Genomic DNA, 15,317 nt, shown 5'->3' on the forward strand with positions numbered 1-15,317 from the left:
TCTTCTTCACATCTGTCTTTTCCAGGGAGAATGCTAGGATATAGAACAGCTGGGTGGACAATCTCTCTTTCCTGTTGAAGCTATGCCATTGGAATCAAGGAAGTTCTTTGTGCCTTTTCTTACTGCAATATGTGGGCATTTAAAATGATTTATACATTTAAATGAGTTCTTTCCTGAACAACATACAGAAAGAGCTCCAAGAGCAGGCACTGGAACACAAGTCTCTCTCCTCAGCTGAGATGCTCAACCACTAAAAAACAGAATCATGCTACCGCTTGCTTCTCTCTCTTGGTGTGTGACTCCTGTGTTCATGATTGCACGTCCCACTTTGAAAGAAGGGTGTCCTTCTAAGTAAGTATATTACACACTGGAAGGTGCAGCACTGTCCCAGAAGGTGCAGTGAGGTTTCTATCCCTCCAGATCAATGTCAGCTAAGTGTTCCACCTCCTAGGTGAGTACTCTAAGTTTCTCAAGGCTTTACCAACCTCAACTCTAGAACTTGAACATGAATCACTTCTTCCCCTTCCCCCCCCAGAAGTATTCATGCTTTCTACAAGTTTCACATCATCTCAGAAAGTCCAAACAGAATTTATAGCACAATGTGAAGGATGATGCTTCAGGACATAAAGTACTCTGGCTGAGCTGTGAGCTTTGTAGCCAATAGCTTTAAAAGAACAAAAGGTATGAAACAGTAAATACCAAAAACCCTAAACTAAATGAAAATATTTAAATTCTAGTTTCATGTAAGCAGAACAATAGCCAGCTAAGAGTAAAATTCTAAACATTACTTGAGTATGCAACAGCGTGAAGTACTCTGGCAACCTTTATCCTTATTGATTAGTTTGTAATTCTGACAGTTTCTATACTTCCATTGCTCCTCATGCAAATGAAACAAAGCTGTCTTTTTCTATGTTGTTTACTGTTTAACTTCCACCCACACCCCCATTCATGTTTACATTCATACTTCTGTAGCTGCAGCAGTGACCCAGTTCTCAGGCCCACACAGACAGGGTAAACAAAAAGAATACAGACTTCCTTGCAAGGAAATGAGAGTCACTTGATGAAAATCTAACAGTCTTAACATACATCTTCAAGATACTGGCAATAATATATAGTACAGGGTAGCCAGTTACTTCCATCTGAATAAGATGGGTACTTTGCAGCTGCCATTTATAAAAGGCTCAACTTAAATTTTGATAATGATGGGACAAGCCCAGTTTTCATAAAATTAAATACAGATTCCTATTGTATACTCCACTAAACACAAATAAGGCCTCATCGATCTTCTGCATTCAGCAAACCTTTGATCTCTGTTCATGCATACCCTGTTCTCACCACTTCAGTATTGCATCATGTGTCCTTCTGACCATGAATCACCTCAGCCCAACACTCAGAGGCGATTTTAGGAGTCCTACATTTTAAAGATGTATGTTTAAAGATATAGACTCAATGTACAAGTTCTGCCACTTCTAGGAGTAAATGAGACCTTAATACAACAAGATGTTCTATTCTGGAGTGTGGTATGCAGTGACACATGTGTGTAACATTTTTCTTTTGTATTTTACTACTAAAATGGTCTTCATCTTGTTCACCCTTTGTGAAAGAGAAGTATGACTGAGAAAATCACATGAGGAGGAAGAGGAAGTGAGTGTACATATTAAGAAAGGATGTGTGTGTAAGTGCAGCCAGAGGGATGTAAGAGAGCCTACTGCATTTGGTACATTATATGTAAAACTCGCTCATCAGGATCCTTCTGACAGTTCCAAGTTTGGGCACTGATAATTTTTGCATCTGTAGATCAGCGTTACAGCTTCTCTCTTGTTCATACTCCTATGTGATAGCTGGCTGAGTTGAATTCTGATTCCTCAGCTGTTACCTTCCATTACACAAAGTCACAAATGGTATAAGCAACATGATGAAATCCTAAATATCAGCTTTTAGCTGCAGCTGTGTAAAAAAGTGACACTGTGAAGTAAATTAAATACTTTCAAAAAGAGGGCTGGATTCTGCTAAAGCCTAACTATTACCTGCATACTTACTACGACCCATCAAAGGGAAAAATGCATGTCAAGAGCCAGGAATAGAAAAGTGATTGCATCATGTGATTGATTTCTTGATGCTGAATCCTGAAAGGAGATTCTAGAAAGAACTATTAATATGAAAAAGATGAAAAACAGAGACTTCTATATTTCATAATGTATATAATTTTCAACATTAAAACTAAGGAAACACAGCTGTAAGATTCACTCATGTAACTTTAGACATCTACATCATTTCTAAAGCACATACTCCATTTAAATTATCTGCTTAAAATCAGACAAATCATGCATCATCCCACAGTTGATTCTCCATACAGCCAGTATAGACATTTAGCTCAGATAAAGTCACCTGTACAGGGACAGACCACTTCCTCCCTAATATATGTAACTTCATAACTAAAAATCAGAGACATCTCTCCAAGCTGGTAGCATCTAAAACAAATGTAAGTCCTGTATTTTGGGACTGCAGATGGGGGAAGCTTCAACAGGTACCTAGACATCCCAGGAGAATGCCTCTGGATACATTTACTTTTTTTTTTTTTAATCTGGAATTCTGAACCAAACCTGATTGAGCAGTACCTTTAAGACCAAAGGTATTGAGGTGAATAGGCTTCATCTCTTGTCACCTCATCCTGCCATCAAAGGAGCTGATCACAGCATTACAAGCACAAATCAATGCACCCACCAGGTTACTGGAACTGGCACTGAAGCAGCAGACAAGCAAACTGCTCTGCTATTACTGCAGCTGTCTTCTCTTTTAACAAAAATGGGGGAGGAAATGTAGCAATAGATAAAAGAAATATGAAGATTAGTATGAATTAAATGTGAAAGGAAATATGTGTGTGCATGAAGTCATCAGAAGCAAGAGCAGAACAAGATTTAAAGGAATGCTGTATGTTAATTGCTACCGACCACTGTAAGCATGACTTCATTTAAATGATTAAGCAGCAAGAAGATGAATAACAACTTGAAATAAAGATAAAGAAACAAGAATCGTAGAGTCATTTAGGTTGGAAAAGATCCTTAAGATCATCCAGTCCAACCATTAACTTAACATTGCCAAGTCCACCACTAAACCATGTTCCTAAGTGCAACATTTACACATCTTTTAAATATCTCCAGGGATGGTGACTTCATCACTTCCCTGGGCAGCCTGCTCCAGCGCTTGACAACCCTTTCGGTGAATAAATTTTTCCTAATATCCAATCTAAACTTTCCCTGGTGCAACTTGAGGACCTTTCCTCTTGTCCTATTACTTGTTACCTGGGAAAAGAGACCGACACCCACCTTGCTACAATCTCCTTTCAGGTAGTTGCAGAGAGCAATAAGGTTTCCCCTCAGCCTCCTTTTCTCCAGACTAAACAACCCCAGTTCCCTCCTCTGCTCCTCACAAGACTTGTTCTCTAGACCCCTCACCAGCTTTGTTGCCCTTCTTTGGATGTGCTCCAGCACCTCAATGTCTTTCTTGTAGTGAGGGGCCCAAAACTGAACACGGTATTAGAGGTGCGGCCTCACCAGTGCCAAGTACAGGGGGATGATCCCTTCCATAGTCCTGCTGGCCACACTATTTCTGATACAAGCCAGGATGCTACTGGCCTTCTTGGCCACCTGGGCACACTGCCAGCTCATATTCAGCCAACCTCAACCTGCTGGTCATGCTTCTTTTGATGCAGCCCAGGATACAGTTGGCTTTCTTGGCTAGGAGCACACATTGCTGGGTCATGTTGAGCTTCTTTGTCAGCCAACACCCCATAGTCCTTCTCTGCAGGGCTGCTCTCAATCCACTCATTGTCCAGCCTGTATTTGTGCTTGGGATTGCCCTGACCACATGCAGGACCTTGCGAGGTGATTCTCCCCCTCTACTCTGCTCTCATGAGACCCCACCTGGAGTACTGTGTTCAACTCTGCGGCCCCCAACAGAGAAGGACATGGAGCTGCTCGAACGGGTCCAGAGGAGGCCACGAAGATGATCAGGGGGCTGGAGCACCTCCCTTATGAGGACAGGCTGAGGGAGTTGGGGTTGTTCAGCCTGGAGAAGAGAAGGCTCTGGGGAGACCTTATAGCAGCCTTCCAGTACTTAAAGGGGGCTACAGGAAAGATGGGGAGTCTTGATAAGGATGTGCAGGGATAGGACAAGGGGTAATGATTTTAAACTGAAAGAGGGTAGATTTAGATTAGATATTAGGAAGAAACTGAAGAAATTCTGTACTGTGAGGGTGGTGAGACACTGGAACAGGTTGCTTAGAGTAAGTTGTAGATGCCCCCTCCCTGGAAGTGTTCAAGGCCAGGTTGGATGGGGCTTTGAGCAACCTGGTCTAGTGGAAGGTGTCCCTGCCCGTGGCAGGGGCATTGGAACTAGATGATCTTTAAGGTCCCTTCTAACCTAAATCATTCTATTATTTTATGATTCTTCCAGATATTGTTTCTTTTTAATGCATCCGAGTACACTGGCAAGCTTCAGTCTTTTGAATCTAAATCCATCAATTACCCTTACAAAGATACAATTAGTTACACTTTACAGAATCCTGTTCTGAAATTCTATTTAAGGGCTTTAACTGTCTAGATGAAAAAATATGCTGTCTTTTAGCTTTCTGAAGCTTTAAGTGCCACTGCCTAGACACACTAAGGATTAATTTCATTCTCAGAAGCACAGAATAGTTGAGGTTGGAAGGGACCTCTGGAGATCATCTGGTCCAACCTCCTCTGCCCAAGCACGGCCACCTAGAGCCCGGTGGACACCCAGGACCATGTCCAGACAGCTTTTGAGTATGTCCATGGATAGAGTCTCCACAACCTCTCTGGGAAATCTGTGCCAGTGCTTGGTCACCCTCACAGTAAAAAAAAAATATTTCCCGATGTTCAGGAGGGACCTCCAGTGTTTCAGTTTGTGCCCATTGACTCTTGTCCTGTCACTGGCCACCAGTGAGAAGAGCCTGTCTCCATCTTCTTTACACCCTTCCCTTCAGGCACTTATATACATTGGTAAGATGCCCCCTCAGCCTTCTCTGGGCTAAACAGTCCCCGCTTTTTCAGCCTTTCTTCATAGGAGAGAAGCTCCAGACCCTTAAAACATCTTTGTAGCCCTTCACTGGACTGTCTCCATTATGTCCAGGTCTCTCTGTTACTGAAGAGCCCAGAACTGGCCATAGCACTCCAGGTGCAGCCTCACCAGTGCTGAGTAGAGCGGAAGGATACATTTTCTAATGCAGCCCAAGATACCATCAGCCTTTGCGGCAAGGGCACATTGCTGGCTCATGTTCAACTTGGTGACCACCAGGAACCCCAGTCCCTTTTTTGACAAGCAGCTATCCATCTGGGCGGCCCCCAGCATATATTGGTGCAGGGGGCTGTTCCTTCCCAGGTGCAGGACCCTGCACTTCTCCTTGCTGAACTTCATGAGGTTCCTGTCAGCCCATTTCTCCCTCCTGTTGAGGTCCCTCTGGATGGCAGCATGACCCTCCAGTGTGACAGCCTACTCCTCCCAGTTTGGTGTCATCAGCAAACTTGCTGAGGGTACAGTTTACCGCATCCATCATGCAGGTTATTAAGATGTTGAATGCATTTGGGCCCAGTATTGACCCTGGGTACATTGCTAGTTCCTGCCCTTCAAACAGACTTCATGCCTCTGATTGCCACCCTCTGGGCCCAACCATTCATCCAGTTTTCAATCCACCTCAATTTTCAATCCATCTCATTAACATATAACAGAATGAAATTAATTACTGTGACTCCAATACTGTGTACAGCTGGGAGAAATCTATTTCTCCCCCCAAAATTAAATATCAGTACCATTATTGTCATCCCTGAGAAACCTATCTGTTTGCATGCAGTTCTATGTTATGTTACAGCTTTTACAGAGTAGAGGAGGCAGAGCAATAATTCAACAAGGAGCAAACCAAAAGCACTTCAAAGACTGAAACAAAGCTTGAAAGGGCAGGAAACAAACACATGGACAGGGCTCCACTGAGTTAAAGAAACTTCCCAAGGTCAAAAGAACACAGAACAGAATTTGCTGAGAAAAAGAGCTCCTGAGTTGACTGCAACCAAGCCCCAACACACAACCTTCAAGACCACAGTCAGCAAAGGCAGTTTTGTTTGTAAATCTTTTTTATTTTTATTCTGCCTTATCAAGTTTCTTTCAGTTAAAGGATTAATTTTTTTCTTTTACATTCTAATAAAGCTTGGCTTTTTGAGTTTAAAAGCCTTTTAATCTCATTTGGGAAGTAACTGTAATAAAAAGATTCTCCTCACAGCTCTGACTCATGAAGATAGTGAAGACTCTCATATGGTCTCTTCCCAAGACTCCTGCTGTAGAAAGACTCACATTTCTGTGTAATTTTTACTCCTAAACAACCTACTGCTACATAAGTTTGTCTGCTAGAACAGAGTCCAAATATTTTTCTCCATCTATATTGCCCACAGTCTTTGTTTACAATTCTCATGCAGACAAAACAGCTCCCCAGAAATCAGTGCAACAAAAATTAGACCAGAAGTGAGCCATATGTTTATAGCGAGTTATCCTCTTCAATGCTGTTTACTCTAAGCTAAATCTGCTGCTATTGTTTCATATACTTCATTCCTTCCATCCTCAAGGTTAACAACAAAAATTTGAAAATAAATTTCACGCTATATAAAACTTTCCTATGAACAAATATAATTTGGACTTAATAAGAAGGGAACAGCTTTTCCATGTATTGTTCTGGGTCCTATTAAAAACTGAAAAGCTATGTGTAAGCACTAGCAGTCATAATTCAGTTTATACAAAATAGAACAAAGCATAAAAACTCAAATTTTTATTTTCTTTCTCAAATATTGCTAAATATTGCCAAATATTTGGGAGTACAAAATACTTTCATTATTATGGAAATGTCAGTCACTGTGAAAGTTACTACTGAACTGTCTTGAAACTGAAGTGAAACACCTTATGAATGAGCCTAGGATAAGGCTTAAATTTGATAGCATATACTTTGATTGAAGGAGAAGTGTTTTAGCAATTAAAAAAAAAAATCATAAATTTGATTATTAATTCATTATACAATTATAACCTTCAGTTATCTATAATGATCCCTACAGGAATAAGGCAGACTCTTCAAACTACTCATACACTTAAAACTTGCATACATTGGCTGGACTTGAAGAAAATACATTTTCAGGGTTAATAATAATTTTTGCCATTTCTTTTTCATTAATTGAAGTTTAGTAGCTTTGCTTTTTTCTCAATAGAAAAAGAAACCCCTTCATTCCAAGGAGATGAAGAACATAGCTGACGTCACACATGGCTGTGGCCTTTGTCAGAGAGCAGACATGCCCAAAGGTCTCTTCTTTGTAGCACTCTGAAGATGGAAGATAACGAAAACCAAACCAAAGATCCCAAACTAACATACCTTTAAAAGTGTGTTTAATTTAAACCAGGGAACAGCAGTTTTCACTGCTGTGAAAGAAACATAATTTTCGGGTTATTACTTGGCAATAAAAATAACCAGTACGAGGTAACAGTAAGGTTGTCCAGAGTGTCTTAATGGTGTATTTCCATGCTTTAATAAGTGTTGATAAAAATGTTCCTCTAATATGTCCTGGTTTAACCAGGATAGGGTTAAGTTTCCCCAGCAGTGGGGGGGAGCTCTAGCCGGGTTATTCAGATACCATGCGGACGTCACATCCCGGCAGGTCACATTTTCCTGGCGCGGAGCGCGGTGCACTCGTGGTTTTGTACATCGTGCTTCTCACTGCTGTATTTGGTAGCTATTTTGCTCTGTTCATTGCTATCACTATTACTGTTATTGTTATTGTTGTTGTTTGTTGTGTTGCTATTGCACTGTTGTATTAAACCTTTCCTTATTTCAGTCTTGGGGCTTTGTATTTCACTCCCTTTGTGGGGGAGGGGTAGCGGCCGCGTGGTCTCAGACCCCGGCAGGGGCTAAACCACCACATAATCACAGTCAGTCACTGAGGTGAGCTGTGCCAGTGCCGTCTCAATCTGCAGTGGAGTGGCAGATCTTGGTGCACAGCGGGGTTTCCTGAGACAGAGAAATGCCAGGGCGGCAGAGAGACTTGCCAGGAGCCGGCAGCTCTCGCAGGAGATGCTGACAAGGCCTGGGCATTGCCAGAGCAACCATGGCCACCCCACACCTATAAAAAGCAGCCTAGGGAGCGCGAACAACCAGAGCATGGCACAGCAGTTTGTGTGGCAGTGAGTCATCATCCTAACAACTCAAGAAGTGAGCTCAACTGGTGGTCATCACCCTCTCAGAAGGAACTTAGCTACAGTATCCACCCAGCAGCAAGCTATGTCCTCGGCACTCCCCAGAATGGATGTGAAAACCCAGAGAGAGCTCCCACAAAAACATGCAGACATCCAGGTCTCAGGCTGCAGGGTGTGCCAGAGCCTTTCACTGGTAATGGATGGCAGTAGTGAGAACAGCTGTGTGAGGTGTGACCAAGTAGACCATCTGCTCACCTCGATGGCAGAGCTATAAGAGGAAGTAGAAAGGTTAAGGAGCATCAGGGAGTCTGAGGAAGAGGTAGACGGGTGGACCAGGCTCTCCCCTCCCTGAGACAGAAACAGGAACAGCCACCAAAAACAAAGAAGATCAAGGGAATCATGTATCCTCTCCTCACCAGGCAGAAGGCAGTAGCTTAAATTAAAGGAATGAATGGAGGCAAGTCCACGCTTGAGGCAGCAGGTGAACTCCCTCCTTGCCCACGTCACCTTCCCAGGTGCCTCTGTACAGTCTCTGGATGAAGAACGCCAGTCAATGGATGATGTGGATGATGGTTCATCTACACCAGAGGTGTTGCCAAGGTCAGAAAGGCTACCCTCCATAGCACAACCACCTCCACAAGGCAGGAAAGACAGGTTATAGTTGTAGGTGAATCCCTACACCGGACAGACCCTTCTCTTAGGGAAGGCTGTTGCCTGCCTGGGGCCCAGGTTAAGGACATCACTAGGAAAATTCCTAGCACAGAACGGTCCTCGAACCATTACCCATTATTGATCTTCCATATGGGTGGCGATTAAGTTGCAACATATAGTCCAAGGGTGATCAAAAGAGACTTCACGGCCCTGGGATGGATGGTAAAGGAATCTGGAACACAGGTAATTTTTTCCTCTATCCTTCCAGTTGCAGGCAGCAACACTGTGAGAAACAGACTATTAATATATGCCTCTGTGGCTGGTGTCACTGCTACAGTTTTGAGTTTTTCAATTGTAGGATGGTCTACACAGCACCAGGCCTGCTGGCATTGGATGGGATTCACCCTTCTTAAAGGGGGAAGAGGACTTTTGCTCACAAGCCAGTGGGGCTCATTGACAGAGCTTTAAACTAAACTTGAAGGGGGAGGCACATAGTATCAGGCTTGCCTGTGACACGCTGTGGGACAACACACCAAGGTTAGAGGGATGGTGTGCTAGCAAGGGCCCTCAACCTGTTGCTCTGAGATGCACTGGGTACACTGGAGCACACTTGAAGTCTTACTGAAATGAACCAGGGGCTCCTGAGGTAATAGGAGCCAATAGGGTGATAGGAGTCCCCAGTGACTGGTAAAAGGGAAACACTGAACCCATTTTTAAAAGGCTAGAAAGGAGAACCCTGGGAACTATCAACCTGTCAGCCTCACCTCTGTGCTTGAGAAGATCATGGAACAGATCCTCCTAGAAGCTATGCTAAGGTATGCAGAGGTCCAGGTCCCAGGCGGCAGGGAGTGCGTCAGCCTATCAATCCTGTCGGAGGCAGCAGTTGACAACACCTGTGTGTGTTGTGATCAGCTGGATGACCTGCTCAGCCTGGTGGCGGAACTCAAAGAAGAGGTTGAAAGGTTAAGAAGTATTAGGGAGTGTGAAAGGGAAATTGATTGGTGGAGTAGCACCTTAGCACCCCTGAAGAAAAAGGAGCAAATGGAGGCTCCAGAAGAGGCAGGCGATCCCTCACCCTCTTGCTACCAGGCAGAAGGAGGGGACCTAAGAGATGGGGGAGACTGGAAACAGGTCCCTGCTCAAGGAGGCAGGAAAATCCCCTCCCAACCTCACTCACCTTCCATGGTGCTGTGGTGGTTTAGCCCCTGCCGGGGTCTGAGACCACGTGGCCGCTGCCCCTCCCCCACAAAGGGAGTGAAATACAAAGCCCCGAGACTGAGATAAGGGAAGGTTTAATACAACAGTGCAACAGCAACACAACAAACAATAACAATAACAGTGATAACAATGAACAGAGCAAAGTATATACCGATACAGCAGTGAGAGAACCGGCTGCGCCAACCCACGCGATCACCGATTCTTCCCGCACTCGCGCCAGGATGTGACGTCAGCATGATATATGCATAACCCGGCTAGAGCTTCCCCCCCACTGCTGGGGAAACTTAACCCTGGCTAAACCAGGACAGGTGCCCCTTCACAATAGATTGAGGGCCCTGGAAATTTTGAATGAAGTAGAGAAGGATGAAGAAAATGAGTCAAACAAGGAGGAAGATCAAGGTCCTCCAAGGCCGGGTGACTCTAGATCAGGTATTAAAACCAATTCTAAAAAAGAACCCCAGAAGGGTCATTGTAGTGAGTGACTCCATTCTGAGGGGTGTCAAATGCCCAATATGCAGACCAGACCCGCTTCATAGGGAAGTCTGCTGCCTCCCTGGGGCCTGGCTGAAGGACCTCATGACTAAACTCCACACTCTAGTGAGACCCAAGGACTACTACCCTCTCTTGGTTTTTCAGGTAGGTAGCAATGATATTACCAGAGAAGTCCTAAATCAATGAAGAGAGATTTCAGGACTTTGGGGAAACTGGTTAAGGGGTCAGGGGCACAAGTAGTGTTCTGCTCCATCCCTTCAGTTGCGGGGATGGATGAAGAAGATTACAGGAGAATTCAACAGATGGACTTGTGGCTCCGAGACTGGTGTTACCATCAGGGCTTTGGATTTTTCAATCATGGGTTGGTATACAGGATGCCAGACCTTTAGGCATCAGATAGGAAGCACCTGTCCCAGAGGGGGAAAAGGATCTTGGGGCAGGAGTTAGCTGGACTCATTGAGAGAGCTTTAAACTAGATTTGAAGGGGGAAGGGGACAAAACTGGAACTCCCAGACATAAGCCCGAGGGAAGATTATCAGAGTTTGTGGGCTGTTGTGCCAGCGATGACCCTCATCCTGCTATCCCACTAGAGGCAAGGGATGGTGACATGCAGCACAACAAAGATGCAAGGGATATTGATTGATCAGTAACTGTGGAAACAGCTGTGAAAGGTCAGGCCAGACTTAGGACCTCTAAATGCAAAAAGGTGCTGGGGACATCAGCCCATCTGAAGTGCATGTATACCAATGCACACAGCATGGGTAACAAACAGGAGGAGCTTGAAGCCATGATGAAACAGGAAAATTGTGATGTAGTGGCTATAACAGAAATATGGTGGGATGTCTCCCATGACTGGAGTGCACCAATTGATGGCTACAAGCTCTTTAGGAGGGATAGACAAGGAAGAAGAGGCAGTGGGGTGACGCTGTATGTTAGGGACTGTTATGATTGCTTCAAGCACAAGTGTAGTGAAGACAGGGTGGAGTGTCTTTGCATTAGAATCAGGGGGAAGGGCAACAGGGCAGATATTGTAGTAGGAGTCTGCTATAGGCCACCCACCCAGGACAGAGAGGTGGGTGAAATATTCTATAGGCACTTAGGAGAAATCTCATGATCGCTTGACCTTGTTCTTGTGGGAGACTTTAACTTCCCAGACATCTGCTGGAAATACAACACAGCAGAGTGGGACCAGTCCCAGAGATTCCTGGAATGTGTGGCAGATGATAACTTCCTGACACAGCTGGTGAATGAACCGACCAGAGAAGGTGCCCTGCTGGATCTCCTCTTTGTGAACAGAGAAGGACTGGTGGATGACGTGGTGGTTGGAGGCTGACCAGGGCACAGTGACCATGAAATAATAGAGTTCTCTATTCTTAGAGAGGCCAGGAGAGGGGGCAGCAGAACTGACATCCTGGACTTCCAAAGGGCTGACTTTGTCTTGTTTAGGCATCTGCTTGACAGGATCCCTTGGGAGACAGTCCTGAAGGGTGTAGGGATCCAGGAAGGCTGGGCACTCTTTAAGAAGGAAGTCTTAATGGCTCAGGAGCAGGCAGTCCCCAGGTGCTGTAAGAGAAGCCAGCAACAGAGAAGACCACCCTGGCTAAACAGGGAGCTTTGGCTGCAACTCAGGGAGAAAAGGAGAGTTTAAGGCCTTTGGAAGAAGGGGCTAGCCACTCACAATGATTACAAAGATGCTGTGAGGCTATGCAGGGCAGAAATCAGGAGGTCTAAAGCCCAGCTGGAAATTAATGTGGCTTCAGCAATCAAGGACAACAAGAAATGTTTCTATGTCAGTAGCAAAAGAAAGACCAGGGAGAGCCTCCATCCCCTGCTAGACACAGGAGGAAACATGGTAACAAGTGATGAGGAAAAGGCTGAGGTGCTTAATGCCTTCTTTGCCTCAGTCTTTAATAGCAAGACTAGTTGTATTGAGGGAATCCAGCCTCCTCAGTCAGAAGACAGAGACTGGGAGAATGACCCCCCTGCATTCCAGGAGGAGACAGTCAGTGACCTACTGCATCACACAGACACACACAAGTCTATGGGACTGGATGGGATACACCCAAGGGTGCTGAAGGAGCTGGCTGGGGTGCTCACCAAGCCGCTTTCCAGCAGTCCTGTCTGACCAGGGATGTCCCGACAGACTGGAAATCGGTCAATGTGATGTCCATCTATAAGAAGGGTCGGAAGGATGAGCCGGGAAATTACAGGACTGTCAGCTTGACTTTGGTGCCCAGGAAGCTGATGGAGCAGCTCATCCTGAGTACCATCATACAACACATGCGGGACAACCACATATCAGCCCCAGTCAGCATGGGTTTATGAAAGGCAGGTCCTGCCTGACAAACCTGATCTCCTTCTACGACAGGGCGACCTGCTTACTGGATGAGGGAAAAGCTGTGGATGTTGTCTACCTTGACTTTAGTAAGGCCTTTGACACCGTTTCCCACAGCATTCTCCTGGCGAAACTGGCTGCTCACGGCTTGGATGGGCACATGCTTTGCTGGGTAAAAAACTGGCTGGATGGCCGGGCCCAAAGAGTTGTGGTGAATGGAGTTAAATCCTGTTGGCGGCTGGTCATGAGTGGTGTCTCCCAGGGCTCGCTTTTGGGGCCACTCCTCTTTAACATCTTTATTGATTACCTAGATGAGGGGATTGAGTACACCCTCAGTAAGTTTGCAGGTGACACCAAGTTGGGTGGGAGTGTTGATCTGCTCAAGGGTAGGGAGGCTCTGCAGAGAGACCTGGACAGGCTGGAGCGATGGGCTAAGGACAACTGTATGAGCTTCAAGAAGGCCAAATGCCGGGTGCTGCACTTGGGCCACAACAACCCCCAGCAGCGCTACAGGCTTGGGGAGGAGTGGCTGGAGAGCTGCCAGTCAGAGAGGGACCTGGGGGTGTTGATTGACAGCCAGCTGAACATGAGCCAGCAGTGTGCCCAGGTGGCCAAGAAGGCCAATGGCATCCTGGTTTGCATCAGAAACAGTGTGACCAGCAGGTACAGGGAAGTGATCTTACCCCTGTACTCGGCACTGGTGAGGCCGCACCTCGATTACTGTGTTCAGTTTTGGGCCCCTCGCTACAAAAAGGACATTGAATTACTTGAGTGTGCCCAAAGAAGGGCAACGAAGCTGGTGAAGGGTCTGGAGCACATGTCGTACGAGGAGTGGCTGAGGGAACTGGGGTTGTTTAGTCTGGAGAAGAGGAGGCTGAGGGGAGACCTCATCGCCCTCTACAGCTACCTGAAAGGAGGTTGCAGAGAACTGGGGATGAGTCTCTTTAACCAAGTAATAAGAGATAGGACAAGAGGGAATGGTCTCAAGTTGCGCCAGGGAAGGTTTACACTGGATATTAGGAAGCATTTCTTTACAGAACGGGTTGTTAGGCGTTGGAAGGCCCAGGGAGGTGGTGGAGTCCCCATCCCTGGAGGTGTTTAATAGTTGTGTTGACATAGCGCTTAGGGATATGGTGTAGTTGGGAACTGTCAGTATTTGGTTAATGGCTGGACTAGATGATCTTCAAGGTCTTTTCCAACCTTGATGATTCTGTGATACGGAGGACAGGGAGGTGGTTCGAGACAGCCAGTATGGCTTCACCAAGGGCAAGTCCTGCCTGACCAACCTAGTGGCCTTCTATGATGGAATGACTATATCAGTGGACAAAGGAAGAGCTACAGATGTTGTCTATCTGGAATTCTGTAAGGCCTTTGACATGGTCCCCCACAACATCCTTCTCTCTAACTTGGAGAGATATGGATTTGATGGATGACTGTTTGGTGGATAAGGAATTGGTTGGATGGTCACATCCAGAGGGTAGTGGTCAACAGCTCAATGTTCAGAAGGAGATCAGTGATGAGTGCTGTCCCTCAGGGGTTTGTATTGGGACCAGTACTGTTTAATATCTTCATCAATGACATAGCGGGATCGAGTGCACTCTCAGCAAGTTTGCAGACAACACCAAGCTGAGTGATGTGGTTGACATGCCTGAGGGACAGGATGCCATCCAGAGGGACCTGGACAAGCTCAAGAAGTGGGCCTGTGTAAACCTCATGAGATTCAACAAGGTCAAGTTCAAGGTCCTGCAGCTGGGTTGGGGCAACACTTGCTATCTGTAGAGGCTGGGGGATGAAGGGATTGATAGCATCCCTGTGGAGAACAACATGAAGGTACTAGTGGATGAAAAGCTGGACATGAGCTGGGAATGTGCACTCACAGCCCAGAAAGCCAACCGTATCCTGGGCTGCATAAAAAGAAGCATGGCCAGCAGGTCGAGGGAGGTGATTCTGTCCCTCTACTCCGTTCTGGTGACACCCCACCTGGAGTACTATGTTCAACTCCGGAGTCCTTAGTATAGGAAAGACATGGATCTATTCGAGCGCGGCCAGAGGAAGGCCACAAAAATGATCAGAGGGATGGAACACCTCTCCTGTGAGGAAAGGCTGAGAGACTTGGGGTTGTTCAGCTTGGAGACAGTGCAGCCTTTCAATACTCAAAGGGGGCTTTTAAGAAAGACAGGGACAGACTTTTTAGCAGAGCCTGCAGTGATAAGACAAGGGGTAATAGTTTTAAACTAAAAGTGTGTCGATTCAGACTAGATATAAGGGAGAAATTTTTTAAAATGAAGGTTGTGAAACACTGGAACAGGTTGCCTTGAGAGGTGCTAGGTGCCCCATCCCTCGAAACATTCAAGGTCAGGTTGGATGTGGCTCTGAGCAA

The 15,317-nt window shown here is 45.7% G+C and overlaps 1 protein-coding gene across 6 annotated transcripts in view; it reads right to left on the reverse strand.

The window, feature by feature from the left end:
* Positions 1-15,317, reverse strand: part of CORIN (corin, serine peptidase) — a 173,940-nt gene that overhangs the window by 55,306 nt on the left and 103,317 nt on the right. The window lies entirely within an intron of this gene.

This window comes from Strix uralensis, chromosome 4 (assembly GCF_047716275.1).
Source record: "Strix uralensis isolate ZFMK-TIS-50842 chromosome 4, bStrUra1, whole genome shotgun sequence".
NCBI lineage: Eukaryota > Metazoa > Chordata > Aves > Strigiformes > Strigidae > Strix > Strix uralensis.